At 38.7% G+C, this 20,425-nt stretch overlaps 1 protein-coding gene across 1 annotated transcript in view; it reads left to right on the top strand.

Moving 5' to 3' along the window:
* C31H3orf70 (chromosome 31 C3orf70 homolog) overlaps positions 1–20,425 on the top strand; it is an 83,709-nt gene that overhangs the window by 50,116 nt on the left and 13,168 nt on the right. The window lies entirely within an intron of this gene.

Raw genomic sequence — 20,425 nt, 5'->3', positions numbered from 1 at the left:
TCCTGCATCTCAAGTAATCTGCAGTGGTACCTTTATTATATGACCAAGGATAGGATCTTTGTAAGATGCTTTATAAAACTTAGCTTCATTTTTCTAAAAGTACCTGAAACTCTAAAAACTGCAATACAACCAAGAGACATAAAACTAAAAACAGAGAAGTGATATATTTTTATGACAAATTCAGAATAGATTAATTGAAAACCTAACTTAAAACTTCATAATCAGACATGCCTTTTCAGTTCATTTTCACATTTGAATATGGAATAAGATGTAGTGCAGTATTTAGATTTGACGTTGGATGATGAATGTAAAACAGTAGTAAACTAGTAATGAGATGGTAGAGCTAATTTATCAGTCAGTCATTAGGATCAGCAAACATTGATGGTGGGAAGAGGAACAAAGTCTGTTTAGAAAGTAATTAGTAGTTTTTTTTGTTTTTTTTTTTTTAAGGGACATTAGTGAAGGTTTTGATGTTACGGGTACAATATTAAAGAGTAACTTCTAACAGTAAGGAATTTCCAGGTGAGATAATGGAATTCAAAGAAAAAGGAATGTCCTTCTCCTGCAGAAAACCAAGATAAATTTTGGATTAAATACAGCAACCACAAAAAAATCTTTTCATGTATAGCCACATTTGAAGGCAGGAAAGGCAAATCTCCTGGTGTCAGAGGGAACTCAGAGATTGGAAGTTAAAGTCCGGAAGCCCATGAGACAGTAACTGGGCTGGATTGGCCTCTGGGGTTTTAACCCATGTGGGGGATAAAGAGTAGAGATCATGGGCTGCATGTAGAAGTAGAAACTAGACAAAGAGTTTATTAAAAAGTATTTTTACCTCATGAATCAGATACAAGAAAGAAACTCAAAATTTTCTCAATTAGTATAATCTGATTGTTGCTGTTGTGTGTTGTGTCACTCCACTTAGAGTGATCTGGAAATGGATTATTCAGGTTTGAATGAAACTTGAGTTTTTTTGGCCATTATACTTCTTTTAGGTCTTATTCCTGCCTTCTCTTCATTGTTTTCATTTTATACTATTTTAAATAAAATTATAAGGTAGAGAAAAGGGCAGTGTCTTGGTCATTAACCATTTATTTGTTTCTTGAAAGCTTCACATGTTCTTAGTTAAGCAGAAACTAGGTCATAAGCAGGCAAATGTGCAGTTATTTATGAGCTGTGACAGAAGCAGCTAAATAACATAAATCTCTATACTTATATTGTTTTAATTATGTCTATTAAAGAATCAATAGAATAACATTTAATGTTTCAAAAGTCTGGAGGAATAGACCATTAGTTAAGAAAAATGAATTTGCTCTAGCAGCCCAACTCTTCTTTCACTATAAGGAAATGGGAAAAATTTACAGATATTACATTCTCCATTAAGGGTTAACATCATTTGCAGTGGAATTCTTAGATTGAAGTATCCTTTCAATAATGGAATAACATGGTAGAGTGGTTCTTAAGATTATCACTATTTTAAAATGACTCACCTTGCACTGAGTGCAACATTTAACTTTCCTATTTTCTTAGAACTGATTTATTATTTAAATTATTTTTAAATTTTTATTTAGTGTTCTGTTACTGCAAATTTTGTTATTCTTTAAGCACACCAAGGAGAATATTAGTAAAAATTCATTAAAAGCAATTTTGTTAGGTCACAGTCCTTTCTGGATAAGCTTCGATGTAATTTAAATGTTGGGGCTTTATTTCAGGCTTTATTTTATCCTTATAATGTTTTCACTCAGCAAGGGTTTCCACAGACAGGTGTGAACCTGTGTAGTAAAACATGGTGTATATACTTCTGTACTCATTCAAATATTAACTTAATGCCCCCTCTCTGTGTTAGGCAGTTGTGCTGCCTGCAGAGCATATGCAGATGATTGACACAACCCTTATCCTTGAGCTCACAGTCTAGTGCAAGAGACAGGGAGAGTGAGACAAGTACAAAGAAAGCTACAGTCAAATATATATACATACTGTATAAAAATAATCCAAGATGCTGTGAGAGCACAGAAGTGGAGTATCTAATTTGGCCTTAAGGATCAGGTTAGATTTTCAGGGTAAAGGATGCTGAGCTGAATTCTAAGGGAAAACAGGAACTGGCCAGATAAAGAAGGAAAAGAGGGTCATTACAGATAGGGAAAAGCACCTGAAAAGACTTGGAGATGTAAAAGAATACTCATTTGTTTATTTGACTGATATTCATTGAGCATCTACTGTATGCCAAGCATAAATAAAACCTGCATTGGAGACATAGTGGACAGTAAAAATATACCTCCTACCCTCTTGGAGTTTACAATCTGTATGGAGAAATAGATGAACAAAATAATTACACAAATAGTTGTAAAAACTATAGTTGTGATAAATGCAGTGAAGGAGAGGTCCATGATCTTGTGAAAAATGTGTAATAGAGTTAGAATTGGGGCAGTGTTCCTTGAGGAAGTCACGACAGACCTGACAGCTGAAGGATGCGTTCATAAACAAGCATCACATGCTGTTGTATTGATCTCACTTTTCCTATTCTTACTAAATACAGGTTGTTGGGTATCTTTAGAGATCTTCAAGGAGTACACAGAATGGCTGGAATTTAGGGTATATATGGGAGAAGAAAAGCAGATGAGGCTGGAGAGGTGAGCAGGAACAAGATAATGAAAAACCTCGTGCACCAATTTGGGAAGTTTTGTTTTTATCTTGAAGATGATGGATGCTGTGAACCTTTGAAGGATTTGAAGCCAGGCTGAAAGAAACAATCAGATATTTTAGAGGGATCTTTTTGAGGCAGGTTACTTGGAGGATACGTTGGGGGAGGCAGGATTACATTAATACCTACTTGCTTCTTTGCCAAATAATACATGCTGAGTTCTGTACTTTTTATTAATATTTTAGTTCCTTTATTTCTGTTGTATCAGTGGCTGTTCTTCTGTACTTATTTGTGACATACACATCTGGTGAGAACCATAGTTTTTACTTTACTGGTAAGCATGGCTTCTAAAGATTTCTCCCAGGATTTAAAAGAACAAGAATTGGAGGAAATGTATTTCATATATTTTAAAGTGATATGGTACAGCTCTAGAAATAATACTGATGTTTTCAGGAGGAAAAACAGAGAATTCCTAGCTCATGCTTCTTTTTGCATTTGTATTGGCAAGGTTGCTGGTTTAAAACGTAAGAGGTTCTGCTTCAGTGAATGACTTGCAGTAAATATTATATTGCCAGAACTGTAGTTTCTCATCTAAAAACACAAAGTACTGGATTAGCTGAGCTGTAAAGATCTTTTTGGCCATTGTAACCCATGATTCTGTTTTCTTTTTCAACAAGTAGTCATACTTTTGCTTTCCTGTACTGACAAATTGAGGCAGTGGTTCCCAACAGTGGGTGATTTTGCTACAGAGGGGACATTTGGCAGTGTCTGGAGGAATTGCTACTCACATCTAATAAGTAAGAGGCATGGATGCAGCTAAACTTACTAGAATGTACAGGACAGCCCTCTCTAACAAGTGTTAGCCCAAACTTTTGGAAGTGATGGATATGGTAATGGAATAGATCACAGTGATGGTTTCATGGGTATACATATATCTCCAAATTCACCACATTATATATGTTATATATGCACAGTTCTTTGTATGTCAGTCACACTTCAACAAAGTGGTTTAGAAAAAAGAAATTTCTCAGCCCAAAATATTAATTATTAAATTATTATTAATATATTATTAAAGTTGAAAAACCCTGAATTAAGGTAAGATTAATAAGACTTCCTTTGGTTAGGGATGCCTGAGTGGCTCAGTCAATTAAGCATCTGCCTTCAGCTCAGGTCATGATCCCTGGGTCCTAGGATGGAGCCCTGAGTCAGGCTTCCTGCTCAGTGCAGAGTCTGCTTCTGTCTCTCCGTATGCTCCCTCCTCCCGCTCCTGCTCGTGCTCTCTCTCTCTCTCTCTCAAATAAATAAATAAAAATCTTAAAAAAAAAAAAAAAAAACTTCCTTTGGTTAAAATATAGTCCTTGAATGGATCTCTACTGCTGTCTTAGTCACCATGGGATGCTGTAACAAATATATCATAATGGCTTAAACAACAAATAGTTATTTCTCATAGTTCTGGAAGCTAGAAGTTCAGGATCAGCATGCCAGCACAGTTGTGTTCTGATGATGACCCTCTTCTTGGTTTATAGATGGCTACTTTCTTGCTGTAACCTCAGATGAGGAGAGATCATTTCTCTTCTGTCTCTTCGTATAAGGGCACCAGTCCTATTCATTAGGGCTTTATCCTCATTACCTAATTACTTCCCAAAGGTCCCACTGCCTGTTACCATTACAAAGAGGTGTTAGGATTTCAACATTATTTTGGGAGGACACAAACATTCATTTCATAACAACTATAATATTTACTTGTTCATTTACTAACTCTGAACATTACCAGATGATAAACACATCATCTTTGTATTCCTGTGGTATTGTCAAATACAGAGTAGGCCTTGTTGAGATATCTGGGAGGACCCAATAAAACAGTATTGCTTGTCATTTACTGAGTTCCCAGTTGAGAAATAAGAATAAATATTTGGAAACCAGAATATTACCCTTTCTCTAGTAAAATCTGAATTAGAGAGTTGCAGCTTGTGTTTGCTGCCAGGTGGGCCTCTGAATTCTGAGCCTCAGAATTAGAAGTTTATAGCTGTCCTAGCAGCACTGGACTGAGAGAAGTCCCAATGCAGAGACTGTCCTTAGAGAACTAGGTCAGAATTCGTGTTCTCTATGGTCGGCGCATTCCCAGGGGGGCAAAAGGAGGGAGCTGAGCCAGGTATATATAGTTTATTCCTCCAAATTTGCCAACTAATAAACCAGTCTGTCTCTTTGGATGGAGGGAGGAAAGGCATAGAGAGAGAGGAGCAAGCGTTTGATACTAAATGAGTTTCCTCCATAGAGAAAGATATACCAGGGAAGGTGGTTTCTTTTTTTTTTTTTTTTTTTTTTATTTTTTATTTTTTATTTTTTTTATTTTATTTATTTTATTTTATTTTTTTTAGGTGGTTTCTTTTTAATAGGACTCAATAAATGCTAAGGGATTATGGTCTAGAATCTACACATACCAGGGATGTCTGCAGAGTCTAAAAGGGACTTTATTCTGGATTTGTGTGCATTTATTGTGTCTAATATACCCATTAGTGTTAACTAATGTTACAAAGAATTTCAAACTTTATATGATAAAAGGGACCTTTAAATATTTTTTAGTCCAGTGGCCTCACTCTTGGTTACACATTGGAATCACTTGGGAAATTTTAAAACATTGATGCCAGCGGACCATCCGAGACCATTTAAAATAGAACCTGTGTGGGGTAGGATCTGGGTATTGCTGTTTTTCTAAAAAAGCCTCTCAGAGGATTTGACTGCATAGCCAAGATTGAGAATCACTGATGCAGTCTAACCTTCTCATTTTATATATAAAAACTAAATCCCAAAATTTTGGTGACTTACCTAAGGCTAGGATTAGTGACAGCTGGAGTAGAATCTGGTCTTTTTCTGCCTCAGAATCCAGCAAATTTATTTATTGAAAACAAAGTTTTTGGTGGGTCCTTTTTGTTTTCCCCAACCAAAACTTTAGCCCAACAAAAGAATTTGCAAAAGCCTTAGTTATATGTGTTAAGAGGCTTGGATTTTAGTCCTAACTCTGGTGCTAGTTAGCTAAATCATTTGGCCTCAGTTTCTTTATCTTTTACAATTAAGGGATTAGCCAAGATCATTTCCAAAGGTTTTTCAGTTTAAAATTTTGTGCTTTTTCTATAGTGTCAAAAATATTTATGGCTCCTTAGAAAGGGTTAATTGCTGTTGTTTTAACTTTTATTAAGAATCCACTGACTGGGGCAGCCCGGGTGGCTCAGCGGTTTAGCGCCGCCTTCAGCCCAGGGTGTGATCCTGGAGACCCGGGATCGAGTCCTGTGTCAGGCTCCCTGCATGGAGCCTGCTTCTCCCTCTGCCTGTCTCTGCCTCTCTCTCTCTCTCTCTCTCTCTCTCTCTCATGAGTAATAAATAAAATCTTTAAAAAAATGCTTAATAAATATTTGTTGGCTTAACTACTGTTTTATATTCTGGTATTAATAGTCCATTATGTCTTTTTTCCATATATATCACAACTGGAATTTCCTTTTAGCACACTATTTGATAATGAATTATAATTGAAGCTCACTATGACTAATAGAATTATTTCATTAAATGTTTCTACTAGTGTTATTTATAATCCCTTATATGCTAGCCCGTTATTTTACGACTAGATGGGGTTTTCATACTTCTTCCTAAATAAATCTCAGGTGAGGCAAGAATGAAGACACTGCTATTTTCAGCTATGTTTGAGACAAGGAATACACTCTTTAGGTAATCGTATTTCTCTCAACTCCTGTTCTTATAATTCTATCAGAAAAAGTATGGCACAGTTAATTCTTTAGGAGTCACATTTGTCTTTCATTTTAACTTTCTCTATATTGTGTATCTTTTTTTCTAGTCTAGATAAAAGCTTCCACAAGAATGCAAATATTAGATATACTACTTTATTTTTGCTACAGTTCTCAATGGGACTTGTGTGCATGTCAAATGACAATTATCAGTTTAGAATTAAAATGTTAAAAATTTAACTCCTGTTCAGTGACTCAGGTTTTGAAATAATGTCATGGGAGTTGTTTTGAGAATCCACAGATTCTGGAGTTTTTCTGAAGAGCCATGATCATTAATTAGTATTTATTAATAGAGTTATATGTATTATATGGTATGTACTATACAAAAAATGAAATATTTTAATTAGTCTAGACCTATAAAATCTGAGATAAAATGAAAAGTATATTAGATAAAAATTTAAGGTAGAGGTTAACCTCTTGGCAGTGATTGGGTAGGGAGAGAGAGGGGGGAATGAAATTGAGAATGAATAAGCAGGTATGCCTGGGTGGCTCAGCAGTTGAGCGCCTGCCTGCCTTTGGCTCAGGGAATCATCCTGGAGTCCCGGGATCGAGTCCCACATGGGGCTCCCTGCATGGAGCCTGCTCCTCCCTCTGCCTGTGTGTCTCTGTCTCTATGTGTCTCTCATGAATAAATAAATAACATCTTTTTTTAAAAAAAAAGGAATAAACAGAGACTTCAACTATAGTTTTATTTTTTATTTATTTTTTAAACTGTGAGTACTTAAATTCTTTATACTTTTGTGTAAGGCAAATATTTTATAATAATTAGTTTTTAAATGCTAAAAGTAAACTGGATGAAAATAGGTTAAACATGCAAATACCATAAGCATAATCATTTTAGACTATTGGGGATACTAATATGAATTTGTTGAAAAACTTCACAGAAATAAGTTTCCTAGTGAAATTTGAAAATACTGGAATTACTTGGCAATAGAAGCAGAGTGTTTCCAGTCTAAAGGCAGGTTAAAAGCAAGAATAGAGAGAAGGATGCTTGCTGGGAAGTAAGGGAATGAGAGCCACGTGGCAGATGACCATGTGGCTTCTTTCTTGTTAGAGTCAGAATATTGTCACAAAATAAGCCACAAGGCACTACCATGTACTTGATACAAAAGTCATCAGTGACACCTGCCAAAGTCTTGGGACTGGGAGGAATTTGAGAGAAAGGGAAACCAAAGAGTTAACTTTTCTAAAAGAAGACCTATGTAAAGTTCACTCAAGTCTGGATTTTGTCAATAAATGCTGTTATTTACCTTCTACCTGAGTATGTTGCTTTCTTGCTTTTTTTTTTTTTTAAATATTTTATTTACTTATTCATGAGAGACACAGAGAGAGAGAGAGAGAGAGAGAGAGAGAGAGACAGAGACTCAGGCAGAGGGAGAAGCAGGCTCCATGCAGGGAGCCCGATGTGGGACTCAATCCTGGGAACCCAGGATCACGCCCTGGGCTGAAGGCAGGCGCTAAACCGCTGAGCCACCCAGAGATCCCCTGTTGCTCTATCAAGGGTTAAATCAAGACTTTTCACTCTACATGAGAAATTCCACATCTTTTTGGAGTATGAGTGAATCAGCATCCAAGTTGTAAATCTCAGGCTGTCTGTGCTGGCAAAGGTAGGGCAAGCAGGTTCTTGAGAAGTCATCCAGACTTGGCAGCATTCCAGGGTTATCCCAGTTAAAATATTTTTCTGAAACTGGACTCCCCTTTGATAAATTTGAGTTTAAAATACTTCACCATTTCACAAGTCACAGAAAGCAGATATGAATGCAACTTGCATAATAAATATTTTTGTAGAATTGCCAGGTATCTTATCTCAGAGTTGATCTTTGACAAAGTTAAGAGAGAGATCTTTTCAAGCTGTCTTCTTTTGTTCCCTTACTCACTTCAGTGTTTACTACTGTCTCTACTTTTATCATCTAATTTCACTATGTTTCTTTACTCCTGCTCTGTCATAGAGAAAGAAAGAATCTGGTATTACTTACTGCAAATTGATTGATTATTCTTTGTAGTCTCTAATAAGTTGAATGGCATCCCCAAAATGATATGTCCAGATCCTTACCCCTGGAACCTGTGAATGTGACCATATTTGGAAAAAGAGTTTTTGAAAGTGTAATTCAGTTAAACTCTTAAGATCATCCTGGATTATCCAGGTGGGCCCTAAATCCAGTGACATGTCTTATAAGAGACAGAAGAAAAGACCTAAAAATCCTTGTGAAGACAAAGATTGGAATTCTGTAGTCATAGGCCAAGGAAAACTGGAGCCATCAGAAGCTGCAAGAAGCAAGGAAGGATTCTTCTCTAGAGCCTTGGAGGGAGGATGGCTTTGTTGACACCTTGATTTTGGAATTCTGGCCTCCAGAGCTGTGAGAGAATAAATTTCCATTGTTTTAAGTCACCAGATTTGTGGTGATTCGTTATGGCAGCTACAGGAAACCAACACAGGTTTTATGAGATTTCTTGTTCATGTCAAGAAAAGTAGATATTGATCTTTTATTTTTCTGGATGCTGGCTTTTTTTTATCTGTAAAATAAGAGAATTAGATGGTATCTAAGGCTTCTTTATTTCTATGAATGCTTTAGAAGCAAACCATCTCAAACCAGTTAAAAGCTAACTATTAAGTACATCTGAGGCAAAATAAAGACATGGGTCTTTAGAGGGACTCAGCAAACAGTTATTGTGTAGGGGCAATGAGGTACGTCACACATCACATGTACATTCACCTGTGTACATCCCCATGCAGACTGAGGGGCCTTTAAATGCATGTCTTGAGTTGCTAAGTATAAATTTGAATTCTGACATTAACATACTTTTTTTTTTTTTTTATGATAGTCAGAGAGAGAGAGAGGCAGAGACATAGGCAGAGGGAGAAACAGGCTCCATGCACCGGGAGCCCGATGTGGGACTCGATCCTGGGTCTCCAGGATCGCGCCCTGGGCCAAAGGCAGGCGCCAAACCGCTGCGCCACCCAGGGATCCCCTAACATACTTTTTAAAACTACATATACTTCCCCCTTGAGGTCCTGATATGTTCCCACGTAGGTCCTGTTCCTTTCCCCTTCCGGTTGAGAATTACTGTTCTCAATATACACGCTCAGGGATGATGACATTCCTCCTATTCATGGCCTCAAATACTTTATAGATTCCTGAGATTCTGTGTCCACTCACATATCAAATGATCAAGTCTCACAAAATTTATCCCTTTCTAACCTTCTTTGCCACTGCCTTAATGCAGGCTCTTCTTCATCTCTCTCCTGCAACCCAAGTTGTCTTCCCCACCCTTTAATCTTTCTTCATACTATAGACAGAGTGATCTTTCTAAAACACAGATATTCTCTGGATCCACTCATCTTTACTAAGGATCCTTCAGTGATTTCCCCATTACCTCCTAGATAAAATCTCTATATCCAGTCTCTCTGAGATGGCCTAACACAGCCTTTTGTGGCCAGGTTCCTGCTCATCGTTTTGGGCTGTTATTCCTGTTTACACCTACCATTTTAAAGTGGTACTAAAGTGCTTGAATTCTTTGAAAACCTTTGCTCTTCTGCATCCTTGTGCTTTTACACACCACACCATCTGCTTGGGGTGCTTGACCTTTTTCTCAGTCCCACCAAGCCTCCAGCCGTCAGAGTCTGCTCATCCCTTTGTAAGTGGTCCCTGACCCACTTGGCTTCCTGTGGTTGATTACTCTCTTCTTTCTTTTATTCCTATGTGCTCTATACAGCATCCCATTACCACACTGCGCCACCCAGGGATCCCTCAAACTACTTTAAAAAAATAATTGAAAATAAGTGAAATAACTCAAAATATTTTAGGCACTTAACATACTTTTAATTTGATTTTATAACACTGAATTGGAACATAAGACTCCAGAATCCTGGTTGGCCTTACTCACTGTCACAACCAGAATGAAAATGCTTAAAGAATAATAACAGAAAAAAATTGGTACTTAAAAATATTTAAGAATCTATAGTATTGGTAATCAAAGTAAATGGGGAAAAATCATTCTGACAATATTTATTAGAAAACCTGATGGAGGGATCCCTGGGTGGCGCAGCGGTTTGGCACCTGCCTTTGGCCCAGGGCGCGATCCTGGAGACCCGGGATCAAGTCCCACGTCGGGCTCCCGGTGCATGGAGCCTGCTTCTCCCTCTGCCTGTGTCTCTGCCCCTCTCTCTCTCTCTCTCTCTCTCTCTCTCTCTCTGTGTGTGTGTGTGTGTGTGACTATCATAAATAAATTTAAAAATTAAAAAAAAAAAAAGAAAGAAAACCTGATGGAAAAATCTGAAAGTAACCCATCAATGTATATGAAGTCCATCCTTTTGTTATATGGGAATTAGACTAGATCTAGCTATGTAACTTAATCTATTTAAAATCTATAATAGCCACTCATGTATGCCTTTAAAAGAAGCAAGATTGGTGCTTCTCACCAGCTTACCTGAGGGACAGTCGATTAGGTGGTAGATCGCTTTTTTAGGGTGGTATCATCAAGAAACAAGGGCACTGGAGTAAGGAGTTGGGTATTTTTCCCTGTTAGTGGAAATTAAAACTGAACATATTTGATTATATTGCCATACCAATATCTTATCATTGCAGGTAAATTTGGTCCTACTGCATTAGTCAGGGTTCTCTAGAGAATGGAGTCAGTAGTATACAGAAAGATTTATTATAAGAAATTGGTTCATACAATTATGGAGTTCGGTTAATCTAAAATCTGCAATGTGAGCTGGCAGGCTGGAGACTGAGGAGAGCCAGGGATGCAGATGAAATCCAAAGACAGTCTACTGGACAAATCCCTCTTGTTCAATAAAGCTGGTGTTTTTGTTCTATTCAGGCCTTCAACTGATTAGATAAGGCCCACCCACATTATGGACAGTAGCTTTACCCAGAGTTTACTGAATTAAATGTTAGTCCCATCCAAAACTACCCTCCAGCTTGAGACATGAAATTAACTATAACACTCTCACTGAGCAGTAAAATGAGTGTTTTGTAATTAGTTTCCTCAGGCATTATGATATAGTAGTCTTTTTTTTCTCTGTAAGTTTATAAAAATGTTCACTGTAAAGGAAAAGGCTATTTGCCTTTATCACATCTTTTTTTAAAAAGATTTTATTTATTCATGACAGACAGACACACACACACACACACACACACACACACACAGAGGCAAAGACACACAGGCAGAGGGAGAAGCAGGCTCTATGCAGGGAGCCCGACATGGGACTTGATCCTGGGTCTCCAGGATCACACCCAGGCTGAAGGCGGCGCTAAACCGCTGGGCCATTGGGGCTGCACTATCACATCATTTTGTATTCCTTTGAGGTTTTATGGGAGAACTATAAATTTTCTGAATTATTAGCATTAATCAGTGAATTCTTGGAGGTATTTGTTTTGACTCGAATGTGGTCTGCTTGTATTCCAGACAGGAGCAATAAAAGCCTCATTAATCTCTCTGGAACCATCAAGAAGATCTCACCTAACATTTTAAACTCGTGGTCTACAAAGAATTCATAGAAATCACATTTGCTTCTTCATTAGCAACATTAAAAAAAAATCTATAATTGGTATGCCTCTTTCAAGAATAGTTGGGGATCTTTGAGCCAGCCAACTACATAGTTAGATAATTCCTAGGATGGTTTTATTTGCTTAGATTATCCTTTTTTTTTTTTTTTTTTTTTTTATTTGCTTAGATTATCCTAGGCCCAACAGAAAAACTGCATCTGGACATGCTTCATCCTTGCTCTGGGGCTGGAGTCTACTGTAGCCACAGTCTATCCCCTCAGAGGCCTGTGGCTTGTTTTTCTGCCACAGGGGACATACTTGTGCTGATAATCTTTTTTCCTTTATAGTTTCAAGTAATATTTTAAAAAATTCATCAAACCCATAGAAATCTTATTTGGCCTTGAAAATCTGTATTATCATATTACCAGATTTCGTCAATATACCACTAGGCTAAAACCATATGGACATGTGCTGTAGTTCTAAATTACCACACACACAATGTGGGCAAACAGGTGTAAAGGTCCCACAGTACCCATCACAGTGCTGAATGTCTTAGGCTTTCTTTACATGCTGCTCATTTTGTCTAGAGCATCACATTTCTTTTCCTGAGTGGTGGATTCTTTATGTTATGTTCCACGTGTTTTGCAGGTAGCGGTGAGTCTTCCTTGTCCATTTCCATTGTTATCTTCCTAGGCAGTTGTATTCTAGGCTGTAGGGAAAAGAGCTGTATTACTATATTTTGCTAGCTACATTGATGATCTGCTCTCATTCATAAAACTACTGAATGTTATTCCCAACATACCCGCTGAATTTTTTCAGTCTGGAATTAAGATTAACATATGTTGATCTATTATGAAGGCTGGTTCAGAATTTTATTTCCTGCTTGTTTTTTTCAGGGAAAAACACTTTTAGTTCAGTAGTTTTATACATCATTCCTTTGGAGGAGAATACTGAAGGATATTCAGTAAGTGCTCTCTGTATTATTTTTTGACATTAATCATTGATATAGAAATATTTAACAAAAACAATCCTCTTTTTAAAAAAAACTTAGAATATATTCTTCTAACATCCTCCTCTATTATTATTATTAAAGTTAATTAAAAAAAATTTTTTTAATTTTTATTTATTTATGATAGTCACACACAAAGAGAGAGAGAGAGGCAGAGACATAGGCAGAGGGAGAAGCAGGCTCCATGCACCGGAAGCCCGACGTGGGATTCGATCCCGGGTCTCCAGGATCACGCCCTGGGCCAAAGGTAGGCGCTAAACCGCTGCGCCACCCAGGGATCCCTAAAGTTAATTTTTTAATCAATTTTCCAATTTTAAACATCTGAAGAATTATTAGTATTTTTTTCTTTTTAAGATTTTATTTATTCATGAGAGACACACGGCGGGGGGGGGGGGGGGGCAGAGACCTAGGCAGAGGGAGAAGCAGGCTCCCTGCAAGGAGCCCGTTGTGAGACTCAATCCCGGACCCCAGGATCATGCCCTGAGCCAAAGGCAGACGCTCAACTGATGAGCCACCCAGGCGTCCCAGAATTATTAGTATTTATTAAAATACTAATTTAGTATTTACTAAAATACTTAACTAAATACATAACATTTAGTATCTATTAGTCAGTTTCCAAATATATATATACAACTTAATTTCTTAATATAATGCTTATAGTTTCTCAGTAGACAAATTAGGAAAGTACCACTTATAGGAAATCCCACACCTTAAACTTGATCACTAAATCAGTTTGAGTCCAGTCAGGAAAATGGAAACCACACAGTAGATTGCACAGAAGTTTAATATAAAGAATTATTAAACTCTAAGAAATAAATGACTATGAGATATAAGGAAAGCCTGTGTGGTTCCCATGGGCTGAGGGAAAATACCCAGGAAGGACAAAGGTGGAAGGCAGTACCCTTCCCAAGCCCATTGTTGGAAAAGTGTGATTCATCCCACCCTATAGCAGAGAGGTTTGCTGTTTTGGCAGGCTGTATTCTTGTGAAGTTGCTTGGCAAGCAGGTAGCGACCCTCTAGAGTGCAGAGGAGGCAAGGCAATCAGCAGTTAGGGTGTGGGTGTGTAGAGGAAGCAGAGACTTGATGGACAGGAGGCTATGATGTAGGCAGAAGGCTTTTGGAGTGTTGGTTTCCATGTGGAGAGGGCCACAGGAAGTCTGTCACCAGGCCAGGCCAAGACTGCCAACTTTGTTAAGGAACTGTATGTTCTGAGTGCCTGGCTGGTGGAGAGCTCCAACAGATTTCCTCACTCCTGACCCCTCACGTGTATAGCAAACAGTAGGAGAGCCCATTCTGCACTGTCCCTCTGGAACCTTCTCCTGAGAAAATTTAGCACCATGCTGACTGTAGAGGAAATGTGCCTAAAAGAATGCTGTGCATTATGGCAGAATGTACATTGAAGGAAAAATTTGGATTTGAGAGGCAATTGATATGTAGCATATTTATAGTCTCGTAATCTGGACCCATCTTTACTCTGTACTGTTAAGTGTCAAGGGTAGAGTGACTCCCTCCATGTATTTATACAACCTAGCTATTGACGTGAAGAAGTCATTTAAGAACAAAGCTCCCAGTTGAGTTTTGGTGCAAACATCTGAGCTTCTTGTCCCCGCTCAGGAGTAAAGGGTTACCTCTGTCTCTTGTGCTTTGCTTTGCTGCGCTTTGAAGATACAGTATTGTTATACAGATTGAAGGTTTGTGGCAACTCTGAGTCAAACAAGTCCATCAGCACCATTTTCCAACAGCATTTGTTTGCTTTATGTCTGTGTGTCACATTTTGGTGATTCTAGCAGTGCTTCCAAATTTTTCATTATTGTATTTGTTATAGTGATCTGTGATTAGTGATTTGACTCACTGAACTCAGATGATGGTTAGCATTTCTTAACAATAAAGTATTAGTTAAGGTATGTACATTTTTAGACCTATTCCTACTGCACACTTGATAGGATGCACAATAGTGTAAACATACTTTTGTATACACTAGGAAGCTAACAAATTGATTTAACTCACTTTACTCAACATTCATGTTACTGCAGTGGTCTGGAACTAAACCCACAATTTCTCCAAGGCATGCCTACAGTTAAATGGGTAGTTAAGTAGAGAAGCTATTTAGTTATAAATACTATATTTGATACTTCTTATTCCTTAACTCTTTGGATTTACCCAGTGGTACCGTTTTAAAAATTAGTTAGCCTAGGGCAGCCCAGGTGGCTCAGCAGTTTAGCTCCTGCCTTCGGCCCAGGGCGTGATCCTGGAGTCTCGGGATCGAGTCCTGCGTTGGGCTCCCTGCGTGGAGCCTGCTTCTCCCTCTGCCTGTGTCCCTGCCTCTCTCTCTCTGTCTGTCTCTCAAGAGTAAATAAATAAATCTTTTAAAAAAATTGGTTAGCCTAACCACATGTCCAAGGGAAATGAAAGGTAATTATTACAACTGATTAAAGAAAAAACATATTTTCTTTTATTATATCAAGAAATATAAATTCTCACACATAATTATTAATAATTTGATTTGAAATTACATCTCATTTATATTTAGAATTTGCTTCATTGTTATAATTAATAAAAAAGTTCTAGAATGCCTTATTGGTTTGTATAAATTTGAAAATGAGGTTTTTGAATATGTATAGACATGTTCTCTGCAAAAATAACCTTTAACAAAGATACGTTTTAAAAAGTTCAGTCTGCTGAGTCCCTACTGAGCTCCTGTGCTAAGCAGATATTTCACATGTTTCAAGATCTTATTTCTTTTAGATCAGGTTGACTGGTTAGCATCTTTTTCTTATGAATTTCTGAACTTTTCATCCCCAGATCAATAGATAAATGTGACAGATGTCTTAGACGTTTCCCTTAGCTTTAGTCTGTCAAGAATATCTGTCCAGTGAATTAATGGCTGCTAATAACTTATTTGGGATCTGTAGAACTGTATGCTAGTGGAATGGTAGAAAACTGCACCAGCGTCATCATGTTCTAGATCTCCACATTTGCTGCCTCCCTTAGGGAATTTCTTTGTTCTCAAATTTTTTCTAACCACAGTTTTAGAAATCTGCCAAGTTCATGGACTAGGTAACTCAGCCCATACACTAATGATTTTTACACAGAAAGGAAGGAGGCTGAGATGGTCACATAAAATGCCCGTAAGGTCAAAGCTTGTTATAAAGAAATCAAAGGTAATGACTATTATTATTATCATATCATCCATCTTTATTTTTTTTTAATTTTTATTTATTTATGATAGTCACAGAGAGAGAGAGGCAGAGACATAGGCAGAGGGAGAAGCAGGCTCCATGCACCGGGAGCCCGACGTGTCATTTGATCCCAGGTCTCCAGGATCGCGCCCTGGGCCAAAGGCAGGTGCCAAACCGCTGCGCCACCCAGGGATCCCTCATCCATCTTTAGATATAAAAAAGGTAGTATTCATATAGCTTTTCTTACCTTGTAGTGATCCAGAATCAGCCATTTTCCCATTAATTCCTCTTTCTCTCCATCAGGCTTCTCAGTGTTTTCTTGCACTGCAAAGGATAGAACTTAATACACACTGGTTGAGTCTCTGTGTGCTGTCAGCCACCATCTTTTTCTTTCTGAACATACAGTTTTCATGTTTCCTCTTTTTTTTTTTTAAGATTTTTTATTTATGAGTGACAGGCAGAAGCACAAGCAGAGGGAGAAGCAGGCTCCATGCAGGGAGCCTGATTTGGGAGTTGATCCTGGGTCTCCAGGATCATGCCCCGGGCCAAAGGCAGATGCCAAACCGCTGAGCCACCCAGGGATCCATGTTTCCTCTTCCCATCAGTGACCAACCCATCCTTGGGAGAAGACTCCCTCAGCCTTCTCTTTTCTAATTTACTGTATTAAAGCCAGCTCTACAGAGCAGCTCCAAGTGGATAGTAGGTCTTTCAGATTAAGTGGAAAGAGGTAGGCATATTTGCTTCTGCATACGAAACCCTTGTTTGGCCACCAAAAAGGAAATGGAAGCCTGAGAGTTCTTACTCTCTGCCCTTTTTATTTTGTTTAAATATGGATTGTTAAAAAAAAATGTGGATTGTTTTAGCCATACTTACCTATTAGGATGTTTCTGAACTCTCTGGCCCTAGAAGGGGCCCTTTCTTAACTAGAATTGTCTGTGTCTACAAGTTTAAGGAATTCCGTTGTGTCAGTTTACTTAGCAGAGGATCCTATTGTATCTGGTCTTCTAAGGCAAGGGAATGATGTTGTTTTCTTTCTAGATTATCTGGGTGGTGAGACTGGTCTTGGTCATAGGAGAGCCCTCTACTCTAGTCAGGCCAGTCACCCCATGGCTCCGTCCAGTAACCTGTATTTCTTCCACCTCTGGATTCTTGTACAAGGCATGCCACTTTCTTTTGTCCAAGGCTTAACTCTTCTTCACTTTACTTTCCATATTTTCCAAGCCCTTCCAGCCAACTTTCCTCTGAGCTTCTTCACTGTATCTAGTGCAAAACTCACAACTTAGTACTTAACTTTCCTTTTGTGCTGTTTCTGGATGTTCGTGTGACCACACTGGATTTTGGGTGGAGTGTATTTTACATCTCTTCTACTTTGCTCTCATTGTTTACTGGCAGGTATTGGTTAAAATACACAAGAGTTTGTTGCTTCTACCTATCCTTTAAACTGGAAGAGTTGGCTTCAGGTAGAACTAAACATGGCTTAAGGAAGTATAGAGCCTTCATTATACCTCTGTTTAGACTGGCTGCTCTGTAAAATGATAAATGTGGCAAACAGCTTTTCTCTTGTTGGTTTATGACACCTTCAGAAATGCTATATTTAGGGCAGGTCTCACTGTAACACCTGCCCATACTTCAGGGTGTCAAAAGTGTGGCTCAGAGCAATGGGCATTGTAGAGGTCTGTTACTAAAGGGCCCTTGCCCAGTCCTGGTTGCTGGGTGGTAGTTCTTCTGCCTCCCCCAGTCTTTTCACCTATTTGTCTTAAGTCAAGATCTGAGTGAGAAGCTGGGAAAGGGATGGTGGCTTAACTGTTGAAGTCTGTCAAGTGCTTTAGATTAGCATTGTCTGTGCCCTACTGTGAGAGGAGCAGATAGAAATGGAAGCACGTAGGAAGGCAAAGCCGGTCATGTTACTCTCTCCTTAAAACTATTCAGTGTCTTTCTATTGTACAAGATAAAATCCTCAATCTTTAACATGGCCACTAGGGCCCTGCATGATCTGGCCTCCATGACTCTCATCTCTTACTGTTCTCCCTCTTGCTCATTATGCTTCAGCCACTCTGGCTCTTCCCCTATTTTGCCTGGTAAATGCTACTCAGTTCTGAGGTGACAAGGTGACATGTACCACAGTCATTTTCTCAAAGATGTCTTGCCTGACACCACACCTCCACCCTCCTCTGGTCCGAATCATGCATCCCACATGTAATTTGTAATCACTGATTCTGCTTTTTCTATCACTTTATGCCATTGCTTTTTATGGTTTGTAATTACATATCTTTTTGTGTGATTATTTGTTCAAATATTTCCCCCTTCCATAAGGGCAGGGATGCAGTCTGATCTTGCTGTTTTAATGCCATGTCCCTAATTTAAGACCTGGTACACAAGTGAAGCTCAATAAATATTAGTTGAGAAGGAGTGACAGCAGATGTAAAAGTGGATTGTAGGGTTTGGGGGATAGGTGATGAAGGTAGGGTGGCAGAGAGCTGTGGTCAGAGAGAAGTTTACGGGCTAAGCTAAACAGGGAAACTGAGTGCCCTTGGGGGATCCTAGAGACTGAGGACGAGGGTGGTCATGGGCTTGGCAGGGCTTGGCTACATGGCAATCTGTAAAGTCTGTAGAGTGGCTTGGAGACTGGTAGGCAGCCCCTGCCTTCTGTAAGTAACACCATAATAGAATCTTTACCATGTGCCAGACACTGAGTTAAAGCTTTTAAAAGGTAGATATTGCTAACCACTTTTACACTGAAGAAATGAGAAACGTGGAATGTTAACAGTCTCATAAAGGTCAAATAGCTAATAAGTCTCAGAGTTGGGATTCATATCCAGGTGCATTTGATTACCTAGTCCTTGCCTTTAACCCCAGGATCTGTCACCTTCCTAGCATGTCTTCCATGTTCCTTCCTTTCCTAAGCCATGTGATGTTAGATCAGACTATCATGCATGAAAATCCATGAACCTCCTCTGAACCCTCATCTCTTCTCTTTTCAGTCTAGTTGTACATCTTTACCAGACTGAATTCTTTATAAAGTCCTTCTTGCATTGTTGTTATATGCCTCCCTGGTAACCTTCAGTGCTTTGTTATCATCACCAAAACACGAACCATGGCCTTGCATGCTGAGCCCTATCCTCCATCTTCCTTGCAAATTTTATTCTCCTTTGCTCTTTTGGTCAAGCCTATGAACCTAGAGTGCTGACACTTCCAGCTCTGAACTGCTCTGGGGTGGTTCTATGTGCTACTCCCCGGGTCTCTATCTTTTACTAGTCCTGTAAAAGCTGCAATCCTGTTCTGCTGCTTGGTAAATGCCCTTGTATATATTCATATAGTTTTTCTCAGTTCGTACACACACACACACACACACACACACACACACGTAAGATTTTATTGGAGTTCGATTTGCCAACATATAGTATAACACCCAGTGCTCATCCCCTCAAGTGCCCTCCTCAGTGCCCATCACCCAGTCACCCCATCCCCCCCACGCACTTCCCCTTCCACTACCCCTTGTTCGTTTCCCAGAGTTAAGAGTCTCTCGTGTTTTGTCACCCTCTCTAATTTTTCCCACTCATTTTCCCCTTCTTTCCCCTATAATCTCTTTAGTGAAAGAGATTATATCTTTATCTTATATCCCTTATATTATATTATTATATTTTATTATATATAATATATATATTATTATATTATATTATATTATATTATATTATAAAGATTATATCTTTATATTATATCCCTTATATTCCCCATATGAGGGAAACCGTATAATGATGGTCCTTCTCCAATTGACTTACTTCACTCAGCATAATACCCTCCACTTCCATCCACGTTGAAGCAAATGGTGGGTATGGCTGAGTAATATTCCATTGTATACATAGACCACAGCTTCTTTATCCATTCTTCTGTCGATGGACACCAAGCCTCCTTCCACAGTTTGGCTATTGTGAACATTGCTGCTATGAACATTGGGGTGCAGGTGTCCCAGCGTTTCACTGCATCTGTATCTTTGGGGTAAATCAAATACCCAGTAGCGCAATTGCTGGGTCGTAGGGTAGCTGTATTTTTAACTCTTTGAGGAACCTCCACACAGTTTTCCAGAGTGGCTGCACCAGTTCACATTCCCACCAACAGTGCAAGAGGGTTCCCCTTTCTTCACATCCTCTCCAACATTTGTTGTTTCCTGTCTTGTTAATTTTCACCATTCTCACTGGTGTGTGAGGTGGTATCTTAATGTGGTTTTGATTTGTATTTCCCTGACGGCAAGTGATGCGGAGCATTTTCTCATGTGCTTGTTGGCCATGTGTATGTATTCTTTGGTGAAATTT

This window comes from Canis aureus, chromosome 31, assembly GCF_053574225.1.
Source record: "Canis aureus isolate CA01 chromosome 31, VMU_Caureus_v.1.0, whole genome shotgun sequence".
NCBI lineage: Eukaryota > Metazoa > Chordata > Mammalia > Carnivora > Canidae > Canis > Canis aureus.
This window is presented reverse-complemented; position numbering and strand designations above follow the sequence as displayed.